This window comes from Cheilinus undulatus, linkage group 16, assembly GCF_018320785.1.
Source record: "Cheilinus undulatus linkage group 16, ASM1832078v1, whole genome shotgun sequence".
In the NCBI taxonomy this organism is placed as follows: Eukaryota; Metazoa; Chordata; class Actinopteri; order Labriformes; family Labridae; genus Cheilinus; species Cheilinus undulatus.
The window spans coordinates 39,099,481-39,115,528 of NC_054880.1; positions in this window are offsets into that span (position 1 = coordinate 39,099,481).

Sequence of the window (16,048 nt, forward strand, 5' to 3'; positions counted from 1 at the left end):
GACCCCCAATTTAACATGCATTGTTGTCCACGACCCCACTCCCGCCACCCACCCCGCGCGCTCCTCCCAAACACGCATGCTACCCCCAAAACAAAAAATGGTGCAGGTATACTGAAAAAAAAAACTGAAAAATGTACTGAGTTCTTGTTCTACTCCCTTTACTGGTTGTCAATAAAACTCTGGCTCTAATTTCACTCTAATGTCAGTGGAGAAATCAAAAGATTGCGGAAACATAACTAAGTTTCCAAAAAATCTTTATCAGCGCATGTTTAGTTAATTGAATCTGTTGCAGTTTGGAGCATGATTGGACCAAAACACCTGATATAAAAAAGAAAAGGGACAATACTGACAAATGTTATACCCTCTTTCCCCATCATTATGTACCAATTTTCTCCCATTTTCCAGAGAACTTGTGAAATTACTTCTTTATTGTGAGAAAAGAGGTCATTTATCGCAAGAAAAGGAGATAAAGCAGTTGAAATATTGATAAAACATTTAATTTTAGACAATTTCACCGTGAAACAGGGTAATATAAAAGGTATCAATGCATGTCCATTAAGGACTTCAGGACTTTTGCCACCACTTTTTATCAGACAACTAGTCGTGACCCACTTTTGGGTCCCAGCTCATCAGTTGAGAACCACTGATCTAGACCCTTTGTAAATGTAGATCCCTTTTCTTAAAAACAGAATTAAAATGGGTTAAAAATGGCAAAAATTGGTGGAATGGGATTTTGAACGTAGCAGAAATGTCTCAAACTGGTAAAAATTAGATATGTGGCAAGAAAAATAAGCAAAAAAGAGCAAAAATGGGTTAAAGTGGCAAAAACGGGCATAAAAGGTGGTAAAAGGGAAATAAAAGGGTGGCTGAAATGGGTTTAAAGTGGCAAAAATGCACGGGAAATATGGTGAAATGAGAATAAAAATTGGTTGAAATTGGAAAAAATGGGTTAACTGAGGCAGAAAAAATAAGCAGAAGTTGGCAGAAATGTGTTAAACTGGCAAAAATGGGCATAACAAATAATGAAATGTAGCCAAATGGGTAAAAATGGGCATACAAAATGGTTAACAGTGGCAGTGTTAGGTCAGCAGAGGCAACAATAGGCTGCAAGTGGCAAGAATTGGTTTAGAAGCGGCAACACTGGGCAGAAAAAGTGGTGGAAAGGGTTTGAAATCAACAAAAATGAGTTTTGAGTGGCAAAAAGTTGTTAAAATTAGCAAAATTGGTGGGGAAAAGTGATTAAAACAGAGTCAAATTTAGCAAAATTGGTGTAAAGTGGCAAATGTGTAATTACAACAAATATTCTTAGTTTTTTCAAAGCATCTGGAGACGAACTCTCAGTGTCCTGCAGCCTGCAGTCCTTTAGCTGGGATTGGAAGGACTGTTGCAGTTATTAGAAAGGCCATCAGGCATTGCTATGGAAAAAGAATAGTTGCTTTAGTGAAACTTTCTATTTTGATTGCAAAAAGTATGAAAAATAAACAAACATGATTAAATGAGGGGTTTTATTCATTTGTTGTCCATTAATCCCTGATAGCTGGACAACTTGTCAGGCATTAATCCTTACTAATTACTACGTTATGTTTTTGGATTGACATCATAGAGCGTCTCAAATATTTCCTAAAGTTTTCGAACATGTCTTGTAATAGCAGCTGCCATTGGTTCTGAGTTCAACCGCCCAAATTCACCTCTGTAACATAGAGACCTCTCGCATTAGTCTTTTCCAGTGAGTTGACACCAGCACTGCTCAGCAACACCTACCTCGGCGGCCTCTTCTCAATACCACTTCATATTGGGTAATATTTACCACAGAAATCCAGCTTTTTGTTTTCATTGATAAATTTCCCATATTGAGAGAGAAATGCACTGTAAAGGAGAGATACCTCGCTGCAGACATCAGACATGCATAACACAGAGTCATGATACAGAGTCTTTTTGTTGGAAACTGAACTCCATTAGGTACAGGTACTAAAATAGTAAACATTTCATTTTCATGGACGAATTTTGCAACGTAAGAGAGAAAAAAAAAGACATTAAAAAGTGCTAACGCCTTCCAGCCTCACTCTGCACAATGGAAGTCCATAATTGAAACTTGTAAGACAAAAACTATTAGTGTGGGTAAAAATCAGTGCTGTGAATAATTGTATCTGCATCATCAGTCACATCAAAATATCAGACACACAACATAATAGGAACAGTGTTTTCTAAGAAAAAAAAAAACTATTTAATCCAATCATTTAAGGACAGGACAATCTGCTGTCTGGTAAAGTGTGAATCAGGTGGGGGCCTTGGTTAACCTCTCTGTTCCTGTATTATATGGATCTGTGCTGATTCAACATTGTAGAAAGCAACCAGGAACTCCTCATGTTTCTCCATATCTTTATTTTACTTGACTATTCGATGTTAAGAAAATACGATGAGGACATGGTTAAATAAAAACAAACTTTACTTTGTAACAGAGCTGGTGATGCTCATGTTTGCACATTATAGGCTAATATTGTCAACAACTGATCTTCATTTACAAAGTGGCAATGAAAGCCAGTGAGATCTGAAACTGATTAAAAAACACATTTATCAAAGTTTATCAGTTTGACCATCTGATCTCACTTTTCTTCCTCAGCTGTAGATTAATGATCCACAATAACACTGTGTCTAACAAACATCAAAATAACTCAGATGAGACAGGCTGATAGAAACGGACTTCAGTGGAATCATGAATTCATTATTTTGTCATGAACATTTATTTACAATTTATTTACAGGAATAATCAGACTGAAGGATTCTCAGTCTTCCTCCTCAGGCTGGAGGGAGCAGAAGAAGGTGTTTCTAAGCCACCTTAAGAACCTCTGGACTACAGAGTCTGGGACCTCATCCTGTGCCCCATCAGTGGAGACCTGAACGGATGGTGATCTGCTGGGCTGCTTAGTTTCCTCCTCACCCTCCAGGACTGAAACCATCATTTCAAGTTCAGTCTGCAGGTCATGAAGAGGCTGCGACTGCGTCGCAATAGCAGAGTCTGGTTCCTGGCCTAAAGGCTCTTCAGTTGAGACCAGAGTGATCCAAGATGGTTTTTCCTCAAATTCCTCTGGGATTGGTGAAGAAAGAACCATAGTAAGTACAGGTTCTTGGCTCTGCTGCTCAGTCTTGACCTCACCCCCAGGACTGAAACCGTGGCAGAGGGTTCAGCTGGCGGGGTCACATGAAGAAGAGGTGACAGCGTCACAGCAGCAGAGTTGGGTTCCTGGTTTGGTGAGGGCTCTTGTGGTTCACCCTCAGTGGAAGCAGAGGGAACATCATTAAATTCATCAAAAAGCTCTGGAGCTTGTGTGATAGCAGGTTCTTGATCCTACCTCACCCCCCAGGACTGAGACCATAACTGGAGGTTCAGCTGGTGGGGCATCAGTGGGTGTTGGCGACAGCGCCGCAGCAGCAGGGTCTGGGTCTCGGCTTGATAAAGATTCCTCCTCATGAGCTGGACTGACAGAAGGAGCTTCATCAGCATCCGCTGGAAGAAGTGGTGGAGAAGGGTCTACATTTTCCTCTGAGTCTTGGTTGATCTGCTCATCCACGACCCCACTCCCCAGGACTGAAACCAAGACTGAAGGTTCAGCTGGCGGGGTATAATCAGGAAGTGGTGACTGCGTCCGAGCAGAGTATGGTCCTGGACCAGTTAAAGGCTTCTCTGGTCTAGTCTGACTGATGGAAAACTTTCTTCGTTCATCCATGCTGATGGTGGCAGGAAGTTCAGCCTTGTTCAGAGGTGTGGTCTTCTTAACAGGAGCTGGTAGGACTACATGCGGAGTGTGTTTTTTTTGTTTGCTGGCTCATATTCAGAGTCTCCCGGACAGCAGTGAGCCCTGAGGGTTTGTCAGCGTTGATACCTGATCGAGTCTGACGCTGAAACAGGAAACAGACGTAAAACACAGCAGCCTTGGTGATGGTTTTTAACAGCTCTGCGTCAAAGGTGTTGACCATCCTCCACAGAGTTTCAGGAGAGTACCTCTGTCTCACCTTTCCCTCTAAGGAGCGGACCATGAGGTCCCTCACTGAGCGGGGGAAGAAGACCTGATGGAGTGAGGTAGACAGAGAGGACGATACTCCATCCCCGGCACACTCACACTGGGAGCCCAGCAAGACGTTCAAACTTTCTTTTTCCTCGTTCACAAAGCGCTGAACGGACAGGATGTAGAGATAGAGCCCTGCGTCGGACACCTACCTGCCCATTCCCCCTGATTTCCTGATTATTAACACCTGCCTGTACAGTGTGTGTCATCTCTCCCTCCCACCTGTACCCGCAACATGAGCGTCCAATTCCTCCTAAAGTCTGACCATCCACATAAAACAGGGAATGACAGAAGCTGCGTTCAGTTTAAGAAATTATAATATTGTGTTCACTTAAGCACTGCCCTTGACAAATTCGGTGTTTCACTGTTCTAGTCAAAGTTTTCTTACTGAATGGAGCGTGAAAGAAAAGTCTAACATCCTTGTCAGCCATAACGCTCTAAAAACATCAGCTGACAGCCTGGAATAATTTAACCCTGGTTATATTAATAAGAGTAATGTCAGAGTCATATTTGCAGACTTTATGTACACATCCTGTGTTTTTTAAGCCGTAGGTGGAATTATTTTCCTGATCATTGTTCGCGAGTGCCAAAAAGCTCAGCGTACGTCAGTCAGCTTCTACAGGGAGTTTGTTTTTACTCTGTTTGCCTCTCTCTGTCCCTGTCCTCGTCTGTAAATTAAACGCTTTATGAAAAGAGGCCAGTTTTTATGGATAGAAGGGATATCCACTTAAATAACAGAATGTTGGTTCAGTATCTCTGTGCCAGTATCTTCCTGTGTGTCATGAGGTGCAACAGAGCAGTGGAGACACTTATACTGTATGTCTGCAGTGCTATGAGGAGCGTTAAAGCTTCTGGGCGCATTTAAGGAATTAGACTGTGCCCTGTTTACGAACTTAAACAGTTTTAGTGCAAGGTGCTCTTGAAATCTGTCTGTAATTAATTATGTCACAATGTGTTAATAACCTTATGTTTCTGACACTGTTTTGGCATTATGAGGTGTAAATCTTGTGTGGTGGATAAGTTCATCAGTCAGAAGTGGAGCCATGGGGGGGCTTGTGGGGTCTATGCCCCAAATGTTTTCTCAAAAAATTAAGTCTTTAACTTTTGGAAAAGTATGTTATCTCTGACTGATGAATGTAAAGAGTAATATCTTGTATTTTGATAAACAGACTGACCCTGCTGATCACAACATGGAAATTTCATTCTTGTTGCCAAACTGAAAAAACAAAAAACAAAAAAACAAATCAGATGTTTTTTTTGTTTGAAAAGCTTAAAAGCACATGCTACATAATAAATAAAAACCTTACTATTAATATTTCTGCATTTTTTAAGAAATGTGCATCTGTAACCACACATTTGGCGACGGGGCGGCAAATTGTAAGTTTGCCTAGGGCACCAAAATGGCTAGAAATGGTCCTGGCACTAGTGTTTGTAGATCTAAGTTTATTATTTATATTAACTGTGACTCTGCAACCCTGTGAACTCATGGACAAAGTAAGAACAGTTTTATTGTAAGGTAATCTTACAATTGATGGTAAATGGACTTCATCTTGTATACAGTGCATATAAAAAGTATTCATCTCCTTGGATGTTTTTCCCTTTTATTGATTTTATTAATCAATCATGGTCAATATAATTTGGCTTTTGACAAAAAAATCTGCAATTAAACCCTCTTTGATGTCAAAATGCAAACAAATTTCTATGAAGTAATGTCAATTAAATAAAAATTTGTAAAATATTTGACTGCATAAATATTCACCCCCATCAAGTCAGTATTTTATAGAGTCACCTTTGGCTGCAATCACAGCACTGAGTCTGTGTAGACAGGTCTCAAGAAGGCTTGCACATTTAGACACTGCAGATTTGCTCCATTCATCTTTGCAAAACTGCTCAAGCTCTGTCAGGTTGCACAGAAATTGGGCATGAACAGCCCTTTTCAAGTCCAGTCACAAATTCTCTACTGGTTTGAGGTCTGGGCTTTGACTTGGCCACTCCATAACATTCACCTTGTTGTTTTAAAAAACATTTCTGTGTGGCTTTAGCTGCATGCTTCAGGTCATTGTCTTTCTGGAAAATAAATCTTCTCCCAAGCTGTAGTTCTCTCACAGACTGAAAAAGATTGTCCTCCACGATTTTTCTATATTATGCTGCATTCATTCTCCCCTCAACCTTTAGAAACCTCCCAGGGCCAGCTGCCAAGAAGCATCCCCACAGCATGATGCTGCCACCACCGTGCTTCACAGTGGGGATGATGCGTTTGTGGTGATGTGCAGTGTTTGGTGTCCGCAAAAATTGCATGTTGTCTGATGGCCAAAAAGCACCATTTTGGTCTCATCACCACTTGACCGTGGAGTCTCCCACATGCATTTTAACGAGCTCTAGTCCAGAATTAATCTGAGTTTTCCTCAACAATGGCTTTCTCTTTGCCGCTCTCCCATAAAGCTTTAACTGGTGAAGAACCTGGCCAACAGTTGTGTGCAGATTCTCTCACATCTCAGCTGCTGGAGCTTGTAACTCCTTCAGAGTAGTTATAGATGTCTTACACATGTGCCATATTCCCTCCAGTTCTGTATGATGAATTTAACTTAACTCCAGGGGATGTTCAGTGAAAAAAATTAAATCCATCCCCTGACTTGTACTTTCAGTGGGGGGCTAGCATGAAGGGGGTTGGCTCTGGGACGCCAGAACTTGCCGTCTGGCCTCCTCGAGATATCATGGGGCAAAAGTCATGTGAATGGAGGTTCCAACTTGATAATCCCAGAGATGCCCTGACTCTTGCAGCCCATCAGTCCACATATTTGTGTTGGAGAACACATGAGGGACCATGTGGTTGGGTAGATACTGTATCATCGGTGTTGTCACTCCCTGGAGCTTGCATGTTCAGAGCTGGAGTATGTTGAAGGTGGAGATATTGTGGCAGCTAAAGGTCATGCCATAGGTTATGTGTATTATCAGTAGCTTGTATTGACATAACTGATGTTAATGGCCTCTTCACTGACTGCTTGGCGGAGGAATCTTGTGTTTATTACAAACTGTTATCACTACTTTTAAAGGAAGTATGGGCTCTAGAAGAAGCAAAACAATGAAAGATTTTAAAGGTTTACAAAGGTGTGTAGAGGTGTGGTTAAAAATCAAAGCTTACATTTTATTTAAAAGATCCTGATCAGTGTGGTTTGGTTTGCATAACCTTTTGGGAGCAGATTAGTCAACAAAAGTTGTGCAGTTGCATATTTAAACCATTCATCATTTCTTGTTTGTCTGTCTGGTAGTTGAAAGAAAAAAACTAATTGCTAAATAAAGTTACAAATAAAAAGGCCAGTAACGGTTGAATTCCTTTCTGCATTCCTGAAGGTTTCATCTTTAACATCTGTGGAGCAAACCCAAGCTGAGTTTCTCCTACTGTACTCATAGTTTATTAATCCTGAAGACGAAAACCGGCCAAACAGTACAATCCTCAAAATCAAGAACACAAAGCAATGCATCGAAACTCATGCCATTCACGAGCACAGGCCTGCTCCACCCAAATGCTCTGGAGAGATGACTGTTTATTTATATAGTTAGACTAATTTCTTCTTTTTCAGCTTTTTAACCCTGAGAGAGGAACTGGGAAGCACATATTTGTTCCCCTGAGGGATAAGCAATGTTTAAAGGGCCTGTAACGATTTGTGCTGTCTGAAGAGGCCTGTAAATGTCTCCTGTGCTCGTGTATCATCACAGCTCTCAGATACAGTAGCCACTTACTTCCTTTGAGAGCTTTATCTCAGCTGACTCTACCAGTCCGACTGGCTGCCTTCCTGCTCTCTTTTCCCAGGGTTAGCACTCCTCGGTTCAACCTGTTGTACAATACAGCACGGTGTCAACAGAGATTTTCAGGTTTGACACTTCACAAAGGCGTTACTGGACTCGTACGCACAGGGCACATGCGTGATGCAAGCACACTCCCGTCATCACACACCAAAACACAAGCGTAGACGGGCGCATGTCGTTCATGCATCTGAGTCAACATAAGTATTTATGCATGGCTGAATGAGTCACTGTGTTCATGGGTTGCAAACAGCGACTAAATTTAGATAGTTGGGATTTCGATACAATTGGTGACGTCAAATGGGTGCTAATTATAAATATGTTCCATATAAAAGCATTAAAAACACCTTTACTGCTGTTATCTGCAATATATTCTCTTGCCTTTTCACTGTAATCCTTATAGTTGCTTTTAGAATAATCAGCTAACAATATTATCTTACATAGTTGTTCCTGCAAATACCACTTACACTGTTATCATTTTTATTGGCATGGACAACCTGATGTTGTGGACCCAGCAGACTCAAACTGCTTCAACTGTCAACATCATCCTCACATCTGTTATCATGATCATAGAGTGAATCTAACACCCTTTTTAGACAATGCATTAATAGAGATGTATATCAGATTTAGGCATTCTGAAAACAAGTGGTAATCCTTCATGCCTTATACACCTCAATGCATACAGTAAATGGTTTGGTATCCGTGAGCTCAGACCACACACAGAGGAAGTCTGGGGTGTCTTCATCCAGATTGGTTTGGTGATGTAAATGCAGTCAAAATCTCAAGGCACACTATAACCCTATCTATACAAAATAGCCTCTTTAAAACATGTTACAGTTGATCAAGCATATAGCATCAGCTAGGGCAGGCCACAGAGTCATGTCATAAAATTGTGATCAGCTGATGTCTTGCAAGCTGATTTGCTTCTAAGCATGCTGTTGGCTAATGACACTCATGCTGCCATATTTAAACTTCTCCAGCCAGGCTATGCTTTGGTGCTCCCTCTGCAAGCTGCTTTTTACAACCCTCCTCCACCCCAGCTCCTCCTTTATTCTGCCTCTGACTTTATCAGTGTCATGTTGTTGTAATTTATGCCTGCTCTGTAGTTTTGCTGCTTCTCTCCCTGCCTCAGGCTTTTATTATAGTCACAGGAAACACAGGGAGGTGTGCCAAGGGATCCCAGAACAGTCAAATATGAAAAACAGCAATAAGTGCAAATTTATGACTGCTAATAAAGAAAAAATATTAATAACCATAAATCATTTGTTTATGTTGATAAAGTGGTCTAGACCAAGGGTATGAATTTTGGGTTTTTCATTAGTTTTTATTTTCATTTAGTTTTTACCTTTTGATTTACATATCAGTTAAGTTTTAAACAGTTTTTCCTGCTGGGTTGCTAGTTTAGCTTAGTTTTTATTTTGCAAAATGCTTCGTTTAAGTTTATTTTTTATTAGTTTTTAGCTTTATTTCTATTTTTTTTCGGCAGGATCGGATACCTGCCAGAGGCGAGACCCTCACTATTTATTTCATTTATTCAATTTTTATGTTTGTATACAACTTAAGGCCAAAAATGACCATTGTGTGAAGTCTTCTCCAATTTAATCAGGGGACTTGACTCTCTCAAGGCTTTGACAAGGAGAGATTTTGTCTTTAATTCTATTTGAATTAGTTTTCTAAGCACAGAAGTTAGTTTTAGTTAGTTTTGTTTTTTTCAAACCTTTGATTTTACTTAGCTTCAGTTAACTAAAATAATTTCTACATTTTAGTTTAAGTTATTTAGTTAGTTTTCGTTAACTTTAATAACCTTAGTATAGACTGAACTGAAGATATTGTATAGTTAGAGTAATTATGTGTTGTTATAGAAATTCCTACGGCACAGCAAGCCTTGGCTTAAAGCACACCAGTGTGCCTTGCCACAGCATATGAGAACCTCTACAGTAGTCTGCTAGTTAACAAGAAGCATGGCTTTATTTATGCCTGAGAGGAATTTTGGCTTTTATTTGGAGATCTAGATCATTTGGCTCAGCTCCGTGATTAGAGCTGGTCTTCAAGCTCCAAAACGACCCTTAAGTTGGTACCACATTGGAGCAGCCACTCAAGTACAGTGGCTAGAGACCTCAATGAACAAGTATTGTTTGGAACATGTCTACTCTCTCTGTCTGTCCGATGTAAATTAAGCACAGAAGCCCAAAAATGTATCTTACCACTGGACTCTACTGACTTGATCACAAAAGAAGCTAGCTCTTAAAAGTATGAGCAAATGACACATCACCACTCCCTCATCACTTGCCTTGAATTGAGTTTTTTGGGATGGCTCATAATTTATGGCAAATAACCCCAAATCTGAAATCATACAATCAATCCACAACACTCCCTTTCATCAATAGCAACTTAGTATCTAATATTTATCCCTCTGTCTGAAAAGTAGGCACACTGACTCTGACTTTTCATTTGAGCCTCATTAAACAGTTGTCAAACCATGCTATCATCAGTTATGTATTATCTCCAAAATAAAGACAATACTCTCACAACCAGATCAAGAAAAAGTCATTCATGCTTTCGGCTCTTCCAGACTTGACTATTGCAATTCTCTTTTAACTGGTATCACCTATAAATCCATCTCTTGACCCCAACGAGATCAGAACATAGCAGCAAGGCTCCTGACAGCATCACATCACTCTAATTTTAGCATCTTTACATTCACTCCCTGACAGTTTTAGAATTGATTTTAAGATTTGACTGATTTAGGATTTAGAGCATGTAAGGTTATAGTAGAATCATTGACCCCCCCAGCAGGCCAGCCCACAGCCTTAGATCCTCAGGTGGGGGCCTCCTGGTCATTCCATTTTACTGCCTTTATGTTTGTAGGTATCTTACAACACATGAAAACCCACCTGGCATGACAGCTTGCTTGGCTTTTATGTGTTTTACTCTGAGGTGAGGCTTCCGTCCAGCCACTCTGCCATAAAGCCCAGATCAGTGGAGGGCTGCAGTGATGGTTATCCTTCTGGAACATTGTCCCATCTCCACACATGATCTCTGCAGCTCAGTCAAAGTGACCATCGGGTTTTTGGGTTCCTGATTGCTCAGTTTGGCCAGGTGACCAGCTCTTGGAAGAGTCCTGGTTTTGCCAGACTTCTTCCATTTGAGAATTATGGAGGCCAGTGTGCTCTTGGGAACCTTCAGTGCAGCAGTGCATTGCAACAATCCCGTCTCTGAGCTCTGCAGGCAGTTCCTTTGACCTTACTGAGATGGCTTGGTTTTGCTCTGACATGCATTGGCAGCTGTGAGGCCTTCTATAGAGAGGTGTGTGCCTTTCCAAATCATGTCCAATCAATGTAATTTAGCACAGAAAGATCCAAAGAAATGGGAGGAACCTGAGCTAAATTTCAAGCATTGTTGCAATGTGATAGTTCAATTTTTCCTTCTTAATTAGTTTGTAAAAAATTTTAGAATTATGTTTTCACTTTGTCACAACCTGGGAATAAGTTTAGATTAATGAGAATATTTCAAATGTGACATTAAAAAGTGACTGCATAACCAAAAGACTTTTTTATAGTCATAATTTTGTAGATATAAATGCAGGAGCTGAGAGCAAATTATCTTTATTTTGTCCATCTCGTGGAGAAATATAATCCTCCTTCATACAGTTAGTGATGGAAAAAGTCAGCTATTTCCAGAGCAACTACAGTCGGAGGGTATTACCTAATGAAATCCCCAGCCATTGTTTCAATGTCTCATCTGTAACGTCACTTCATTTTTCTAAGCACATTCTCCACATACCTCTTTGTCTCAATGGGCAAACGCTCCATTTTCGTCCCCAGAGGAAATCCGTCAGTCACAGCTGGAAGATGTTCAATGAGAGATATGCTCTGAGGGTGGAGAGGCTGATGTTTACATTGCAGCTTTATCTGAAACATCTCTGCATGGATGTTTTCTTTATCTCCCTGAGATGCTGTTAATGATCCACTTTCAGCGAGACTACCTGTGGTCTGTGGAGAGGAAAGAAGATCGAGAGATACGGGACAGAGACTTGGAGAGGCTGAGCAAAACTCAGAGGTGATATGGCAAGATCCTTTGGTTGCTAGGATACCATTTGGATCAAGATAAGCTGTAGCTAAAGGTTTTGGTTGGGTAGATCAGGGATAATGTTGCATTTATTAATGCATTATTCTGACTTTTTGGATATATGTTTAAAAAATCAAAACTGTTAAAATTTAACAGGTCTTGCCCTTTTAAGGGTAAAGATTAGATTTTAAAGATTTAAAAGAAATAATTTTGTCTAGGCTTGAAAAGACAAGACATCATTTTAAGATATTTAAGCTACATAAATATAGAATCAGCAGATGCATTGATGTATTGCATCATATATGCATAAAAATCTGCATGCATTTGAATGAATGAATGTTGTATTCATGCTTACCTGTACAGGTTGTCAAAAAAGATGAATTCAAAATATCCACCTGTGCGTGATGAAATATGTCTGCAAAGTTTCGCTGATGGGAGATGGAATCAGAGGGAGTCCCTCAGGTATGCAGGCCACCACCAGCTGATAGAGAGAGAGAGACACGCACAGCTCACATTCCTGTTGCTACAACAACTTTTGCTCTAAACCTTGAAGGAGGGAGACGAGAGGCATTCCCTGTGTCCTCCCCTCTCTGTTTCTGTTTGTCTTTCTCTGTTAAACCGCTCAGCCGAGTCCACACAGGGTCCTCCCTGTCGGCACACACCTGCACAGAAACCATTTCACAGTTTAAGGCATTGCAAGGAAAACAATTTCATAGCAGGATGTCTCATCATGGAGGTAAGATTTCCTCATGTGGAGATTCCAGTGACACTCTGAAACCTGGCGTTTGTACAATAGAAAGGATTGCCTCATTGTTGATTTACAGTAACTCCAAACGCATTTGAATAATGTACTGTTTGTCCAAACATGAAAGTGGAAGAATAAAAAACTTGCAAAGAACTGAGAGAAAGATTCACTTGCTTGCCATTTACTTACCTCTGCCTGGCATGTGAGATGACTTTATACACTATATGGTGGAAAGTATTTGTCCACCTCTGTTAATCCTTGAATTTAAGCAGGCCTGTTGTCACAGGTGTATAAATTCAAGCATCAAGTCATGCAGTCTCTATTTGCAAACATTTCTGAAACTAAATGGGTCGTTCTAAAGAACTCGGTGACTTCATGTGTGGTTCTGTGATGGATGCCTCCTTTGCAATAAGACAGTTTGTGAAATTTCATATTCCACAGTCAACTGTTAGCGATATTATTAGAAAGTGGAAGCGTTTAGGAGCAACAGCAACTCAGCCATAAAGTGGAAGACCCAAAAAATCACAGAATGTGGTAACTGACTGCTGCTAAGGTGCATGATGCATAAAAGTTGACAGCACTCTGCTGCCTTATCTCTTAATGCTTCAGCTTACCAAGACATTTTTTTCAATGCTATGTGGCAAATTTTATGGCAACGGTTTGGGGAAGATACCTTTTCTATTCCAACATGACCGTGCTCCAGACTACAAAGACTTGGTTTGATGAGTTTGGTGTGGAAGAACTTGACTGGCCCGCACAGATCCCTGACCTTAGATAAAAGGATATTGTCACACTTTACTGCTATTTAATATGCTTAAGGTTATCTATGGGACTATTGAAAACACAGTTAAAAACAGAAGTTTCCATACACTGTACAAAAAGACACATAACCTGTTTTTCTTACTGTATGAAATTAAATCAGAGGTTAAAATACATTTCCTTAGTATTTGGTAGCAATAACTTTAAGCTGTATGACTTGGGTCAAACATTTTGAGTATCCTTCCACAAGCTTCTCACAAGAGTTTGCTGGAATTTTGTCCCATTCCACCTGACAGAACTGTTGCAACTGAGTCAGGTTTGTAGGCTGCCTTACTTGCATATGTCTCCTCAGCTCTGCCCACAGATCTTATCTTGGATTGACATCAGGGCTTTGTGATGGCCGCTCCAAAACACTGACTTTGTTGTCCTTAAGCCCCTTTGGGCCAAATCTGGCAGTATGCGTAGGGCAATTTGTGCCCAAGCTTTAACATCCTGGCTGATGTCTTGAGTTGTTGCTTCAATATTTCTACATAGTGTTCTTTCCTCATGATGCCATCTAAATTATTTTGTCCCGGCTGGAGCAAAACACCCCCACAACATGATGCTGCCACCCTACTTCACAGCTGGGATGGTGTTCTCAGGCTTGCAGGCTTCCTCTTTTTTCCTCCAAATGTAACGACAGTCATTATGGCCACACAGTTCAACTTCAGTTTCATCAGGCCACAGGACATGTCTCCAAACATTAAGGTCCTTGTTCCTGTGAACATTTGCAAACTGTAATCTGGCTTTTTTTATGTTGCTTTTGGAGTAATGGCTTCCTCCTGGCTAAGTGGCCTTTCAGCCTGTGTCGGTACAGGACTGGTTTCACTATGGATAATAGTGGACCCTCTCTGACCAGCTTCAGTCAGCATCTTCACAAGATCTTTTGCTTTTTTTCTAGGGTTGATACGCACATTTCACACTGAAGCACGTTCATCTCTAGGACATAGGACCCGTCTACTTCCTGAGCAGTATGATGGCTGGACATTTCCATGGTGTTTATATTAGCGTATGATTGTTTGGCCAGATGGACGTGGCACCTTCAGGCATATGAAAATTGTACCCAAGGATGAACCAGACTTCCTGATATCTTGGCTGATTTCTTTGGATTCCCCCATGATGTCACACAAAGAAGTAAAGTGTTTGAGGTGCCTTAAAATACTTCCACAGGTGGGCCTCCAATAACTCAAATGTTGTCACTTTACCTATCAGAAGCTTCCACAGTCATGACATCATCATCTGGGCTTTCCAATTTTTTGAGGGCATTGTAATCTTAGTGTATGTAAACTTCTGACTTTGAAGAAAGTCATTAAAAACTCTAAAAATTCTCTCTCTTTCATTATTCTGGCATTCAGCAAATAGAAATAATTTTTGTTATCCTAACTGACTTAAAACTGGAAAGGTTTAGTCTGATTTAATGTCAGACAGAAAGAAGCAGATGTGTCTTTTTATACAGTGCATGTAAACTTCTGGTTTCAACTCTAAGTTTAACTCTACATAAAGGCAGAGGTGAAAAGTATTGTACTCACGTAAAAGTACAGATATTCTGATTGAAATTGTCTATAGAAGAAGTAAAAGTACTTTATTTAAAGTTTACTTCAAGTACTGAGTAGCTACTGAGGAGCTGTCCAGTAGAACATGATCTTAGCAAGAACAACAAGAAAATAAATCTTCAATCAAAGCAGAGAGTCAACCTCATAGCAAAGAAGTAGCTCACATACTAATGAAGAATAAACTTTATGAATCCCTATGGAGCACTAAAAGTCACAGGTGGGGAAACTAACTCAGCTGATAACTTCACTCATGGTGCAAATGTGTGTCACACTTTAAAAAAAAGCAACAACCCACCAGAAACATGACCAAAAGAACCCCAGCAGGGACTCAGACTCAAACGGCTCTTGAAGCCAATCCACGGCGGCTTCCATATTGAAATCATGTCTCAACCGAACTTTGGATCAACCTAACAGCCCGTCCACTAAGCTCGACTTCCTGTCAGCCTGCTAGCTAGCATTCTGGTTGACAGAAACGTAGCCTCTGCCTGTCGAGCTGTCTGTCAATCAAATGAGACGTGTCAATCAGTGCGCAGTGAGGTTTTTCCTGAATATAATCGAAACCATTGTGGTACAAAAAAATTCCCCCCTGTACAGTGAGAGCACATGAAGACATTAGCTAATGAGACACATTTGGTTTTTTGAACCAGGCTGTAAACCAGTTTATTTCTAGTGTAAAAACCAGCTGTCTAACAGCTGTCCAGACGGTGTTCCTGCAGCCAGCCTCAAGTGGACACTCACGGTATTGTAATTTTTTGCACTTAGGCATTGGCTTCGTTTTTCAGCACCGGAGGTTGCCACTTGCTTATCACACATAAAACACATCTAAACACTCTGTCCAAGGGCACGATGGGAAACTGTACCACACATTCCCTGAGATTGGAAATTGCAGTGGGTGGAGCTTAGATCAAGTCACTTTTTACAGAGTTGAACTAAGACTGCTGTATCAAGACTGTAACTCGAATAACTCCAGCAGGGGCGGACGTCACTCTTAAAGATATGTGATGTGCTCACGGGGC